We start from the raw sequence: 6,000 nt of genomic DNA, 5'->3' as shown, positions 1-6,000 counted from the left end.
CAGCCTAAATCTCTTTTCCTGCCATGTCATCATGATGCCCTCGGGCACCAACCACTTAAAATTCGCATTATGCTTTATCAGCTTTGATGTTAAAAAGTGATATGGCCTCCTTAATTCTCTTACTCTCTTTGGTAAATATGGTTAGTTGTTTTCCCACATGTTCAATTGGCTCGTCTCTTGCCTTATGGAGAATTTCATCTCAAATCGATTTTTTTGACTAATCGGACATGGACTTCTCCTGGAAGGTTAAACTTCCTTGCATAGTTTGTTTGAACTCTATAGAGTTCATCCATCTCTGTAAACATCTCTTCTTTGTCCATCCCTAACGTCTTTGCAAATATGTCCACTATCACCTCTGATAAGTTTTCTCCATTTTCTTCCTTCAAATTTTGGAATCTTAGGTAGTGAGCTGCCTTTTCTATCTCCAAGAAGATTACCATAATCTCTAATTCCTTATTAGCTTTTTCCAGTTTATCCGTTAAGTTGTCTACCCCTTTTTCTTCTTTATCCATCTTTGTCTCAATTTCTACATTTTTTCTTGGTTCTTCCTAACTTCTTGTTGAAAAGCTTCACATTTTTCATCTATCTTTTGTATCTTTTCCTTTAATTCCGATCTCACTGCCCCCATCTCATTCTTCATATCCTTGTGATTTTTAAGCATCATCTCTTGCATACTTAACATTAAACCTTGTAAGTCCTTTATAGAGTTTGATCTTTCTTTTGGGAGCATTTCATCAATAGCTCTTTGTGTGGAGGGACTTGCCATAGCTGTTGTAGTCATCATTTGTGTGGGTATTTTCCTAATTGTACCAATCCTGGATACATTTGAAGTACTTGTCATATTAAGCAGTCTTGTCACTATATTATTTTTAATCCACCACTCCCAGTTTTTCCCCTTCTTCTCCCATCCCTCCACTTCTTTTACTCTTTACCTTCCCTTTTTTTATAATACAATATCACAGTATTTCTTCTATTATTATTCCCCACTGATCAACATCTCTATTCCCCTATGTTATCAAACTTCTCTGTTTGATTTTTCCTTTGAATCTATAATATAATATACTATTATTAATAATATAATGATATCTTAATTAATCAGGATAATAAGTATATTAGTTAATTAATTTCAATAATTCTATATAATATATATTTTATAATAATATCAAACCGCTAGTAGAAAATCTAATAATGAATATTCAAATATATAAATCTATTAAATCTATTAGAAAATATTATATATTGTATACTGTTATCAAATTCAAATATCCAAGGGATGCAAAAAAAGGAAAAGAAAAAAAGTGGGGAAACAAGGTAAGGAAAAAGAGAAGAAGAAAAATTCACTTCCAGTTTTCTGATTGTTAAAGCAGGTATAAGAAAAGTTTATTCCTTTGACTCCATTCTCTAAGATGTCTTCTAACTGCAAAGTGAAAAGTCCAGTACTCTAACAGCCACAGTTCTCTCCTTCTTAACTTTGTTGCAGTTATTATGTATTTTTCCCTCTGCTGCCAGCAGGTGTTTCTTTCACAATGCCACACTGTCTCTCTGTCTTCTTTAAATTTGCTGTGTCACTCCATTTTCTTAGGAAAATTTTCTTTTTTATTCCCTCAAATGTCTCAGTCTAAAACCCCAAAAGGAAGAAAAATAATAGTTCTTAAGAAAAATTTTTTAAAAAAATAAGAAAAATGAAAACTGAAAACTGAAAGGAGCACTCAAAAAGAAAAAAAGGAAAATACACACCCAATCCACTTTTAACACTTTTAACTTTCAGGTTGTTACTTTTGTTAGTTTAACTGTACCTTCGTTCCACTAGATCACCACTTGTATGACCGGCTGTCAGCACTCATGGATGGCCATTGCTGGTCACCTGCTCCACCATTCACTCATCCCTGATTTACCCTGATTTCTGCCATGAACCATAGTCCGTAACTGTTCTTCGGAAATCCTTCTCCTTTAGGAAGCCCTCCAAGCTTCCTTTTGACTCCATAGAGTCTTGTAGAATGGGAATAAGGGCTCTGCCCCACCCCCCGTAAGCTACATTTTTGAAGGGATCTTCAGAGATACTATGTACAGCATCTAGCCTATGTTGGCTGATCCAGAAACTTGGTTTAGCTTTAATTAGTATTTGGATAGGAAGCTGCATGGAGACCTGACAGCTTCAGACTAGACCTAGAAGTCAAAAACATCATCCCAGGGAACAAAAAAAGCAAAACACTTGCATTCCATGCCAATATAACTGTGTTGAACTGAGATTGGCTTGAAGGTCACTTCTTTCTTCAGAAAGAAGAGCTGCTATGGGCAGACTCTGAGGGTAATCTTGCTGTAACCTATGTCATTCCAGTAATATCCAAATTGAATGGTTTGATCTGGCTGTTTAGGCAACTGTTTCTTCCTTCCCTCACCTTTTCATGTATGTGTATTTCACCTGAAGCTCTTCAGTTGGCAGAGGAATATTACTGGTAATGTCCCCCAGTAGTAGATATTGTTAATCAGTCAAGAATGTACAATAACTACACCTCCATGCTTGAACCTCCAAACAAATTTGATCAACTTTTTAAAATAAGGATCTCCTACAAGAAACAAAAATAAAATAAAATGAAACAAAATATTTTCTACTGAGAGTATATCTATCTATCTATCTATCCATCCATCCATCCATCCATCCATCCATCCATCCATCTTAAAGTTGCTGGTTAAGTCCTCTTGGCTTCTGCACCATAAGAAGTCAGCTAAAAGTTCCATCAAGACAGTACAAAATAATCTTAGAACAGATTATATATAATGAACTGTACCACAGTGAAATTACTCTTGTTATTAAGATCTAAAGGCTGGAATTAAAAGAAACTTAGGCATTTAACTACTGCATTTAAGAGGCATACTGTTAAACACTGATGTATTATACACTAAACAGATACCATTTTTGTAGCAAGCTTTGCTTTAAAACAGAATTAGGCAAAGCAATTCAGAGAAGAAATTTATTACCAACCTCTGAAAAAGACATCAAGTTGATACACTCATTGAATAGAAGGTAATAACTGAGGTTATTCAGATTTATAAGGTTTTGGATTGAATTATTTTAGATAGCTTTGTTAGATTTTTAGATTAAAAAATAAAAACTTATAAAAAGCAATAATTAAAGCAGAAGAAAGAAAAAAGTGAAGAATAAAAAAGAAAGAACAGTCAAAAGTGCAGAAAGAAAAAGAAACACAGAAATAAGTATGGATGGATGGATGATTAAAACTGTGCAAAAATTGGCATTTTAGCATTGGACTATTTCCTCAGAGTATACAGATTGCTGACATGCCAGCTAAATAAGGCCTTAGGAGCTCTCATGAGACTTAAAAGAAGAAATTCGTATTCCATTATATTCTCACTTATATAATCATACACAGAGCTAAAATTAGGTTCAGAAGAAACTCATTATTATCTATTTCTATGGGTTTGAAAATCAATTTGTTATGAAAGCCAATTTTCAAATCAAACTGGGACAGGTGTGTGTCACTTATCTGTCTCCAAGGGTGAACTTCAAGCAACAACTTGGTATACATTCACAGCAAGAGGCAGCCACATTCAAACAATCTGTGGAAAACTATATAGAAAACTCAAAAATAGGTCTGTTTTATATGAATAGAACTTACTTCTAGATGATAATTTAGCAATCTTCCCCAGCCTGGTGTCCTCTAGATGCATTACAAGCATAACCTTCAGTCAGCTTGAACACTGTCATCCTAACACATCTACAAGGCCACAGTGTAGATTCGCGGGTTGCAGACAAGCAAGGTATAATGTAGTTATATCCACCACTTTTTAAATATTCCACCTTATTGTGGATGTAGAATAAGACAAATGACAACAAACAAATCTACAGCTATTGTAGCTGGCACATTTGGAAAATTGTTACTCTTCAAGGCAGCCCTACGTAAAACAAATTACCCAGGGTTGTACAAAATGTAACAAGGCTGTGTAAATTCATCTTCAGGAATTTGTAAGGGTACAGTTAGTGCACAGACCTAGACAAGAGCTTTCCTGGTCGTAAACACAAAAGGTGACACATTTGTGGTTTGTTGTTTATGGCCACTATACAGCATTCTATACTGAGTGTTACTTCACACTAAAGAACCAATATGAAGGATCTGAATTTTACTTATGGCTTCAGATAAGATTTTGTAGGTCATTAATTATATAACCTGCTTCTCTGTTGCTTTCCTCCTGTTTCAGCAGACCTTCAGCAAGTTCCAACTGCAGGCCTGAGAACACAACTTAGGTAACAGGGATAATCCTACACTCAGTAAGCATCTGAAGGAATAACCACTTCATTTTGCTAATATTAATTTTTGAGGTTGTTCCTCCATATTTAGACCCTTATGACTCATATGCAGACTTAAGGTTTCTATCTTATCATCCCATTCAACCAGAAGTTGAGATGTACAATTAGATCTCATCAAGAAAATATGGATAATGTCTCTCTGATGATTCATCTATGTGTTAAATAGACTGCTGGAAAAGAATGTATTCTGGGACACACAATAATGGAAAGTACAAGGGTTTGATATGCCCCCACTGTGACAACAGTCTGGACCAGAGGTCTCCAAACTTGGCAACTTTAAGACTTGTGGACTTCAACTCCTGGAATGCTGGGAGTTGAAGTCCACAAGTCTTAAAATTGCCAAGTTTGGGGACTCCTGGTCTGGACCTTCCAATTTAGAAAGGAATAGAATTATCATTATAAAGCACTTCCATCTCCTAATCTTCACAAACAGTCCAGATGAATATTGTGTTGATAATATCAAGAACCACCAAGAAGTTTTGCCAAGTAAAGATGTGAATGCTAAAAGCCATGGATCCAGAAAATCTATTCCTTCCAGGAATCCTGACAACTATTCCCTTACTCTCCAGGAGTATCCAAGTGATCACTGGTTTTCAGATATTTCTCTGAAAATACTGTAGTCAATATTACAGTATTTGTTTTCTGAGGTTCTCGTGGGTATTTGTATGTGGATCTTTGGTTATTCGGGTTTTCTCCCACGTAAGATTGGAAGTATCTAGATACTTCCAATCTTACATGGGAGAACACCTGGATAACCAAAGATCCAAATATTACAGTAGTATCTATATTGTGCCTAGACATTAAATATTAAGATATTAAACATATTTTGTATGAATTTTTTAAAATAGTTGCTTTACAAGTAAGGTCAAATTTCTTCCATTTTGCCTACAATTAGTTTTTCCAGAGTCATTTAAAACTCTATTTGCTATATGTAATGTTGCTTTGGAAAAAGTTTCAGATAACAAAAATGGCAGACAATAAACAATTATTTTTTTCCTTTTTAATGTTCATGCTTAGTTTAAGCTGCTTTATTAATGTTTTGTTGGTAAACATTTTTCTTTCAGAGATTCTGCCACAATACTTTAAAATATAACGCTTTAAAATAAAGCTACAAAGCTAAAGCATTTGGCTACGGACCAAGCATTTCTCCAGAAAGATGGATGCAAGAATACAAAGGCACCATCTGTTAAACATGACAGCAACATCAAAAATTGCTGGGGGAAATAATTGTTCTATCTGAATTGAACTTACCGTACTGCACATGCTAAAATGTTGAATGTATCAGGCTATTTGGGCAATAGAAATTTTAAAGAAGCACGACTTGGACCTTCATAAAATTTCCATTTCATGTTGTATGGGAATACATCATTTAAAAACAATAGTACTTCATTGGGTGAAAGCCTTAGAATAATGTGTAAAGCATAATTTGTCAATTAAGGAGCAGTTTTCTTTTTATGAAAATGTTATTTATTAGGTGAGAGTGTGTGGTTGCCTGGTGGTAAAAACACTTGCCTCCCACTTGGAAGTTTGAGAGTTCAATCCTCGGTAGCGGCAGATGTTTCTTTCTTAGAGTGCATGGAATAAGTATCTTCTGCGAACCCCCTGTAGGCATCTTGAATGCCATCCATCCAGTAAACATTCAACTTCCTGACTCTACCTCAAATTAAGAAATTACA

Source organism: Pseudonaja textilis, chromosome 5 (assembly GCF_049901715.1).
Source record: "Pseudonaja textilis isolate UNSWEBS1 chromosome 5, rPseTex1.2, whole genome shotgun sequence".
Lineage (NCBI taxonomy): Eukaryota > Metazoa > Chordata > Lepidosauria > Squamata > Elapidae > Pseudonaja > Pseudonaja textilis.
This window is presented reverse-complemented; position numbering follows the sequence as displayed.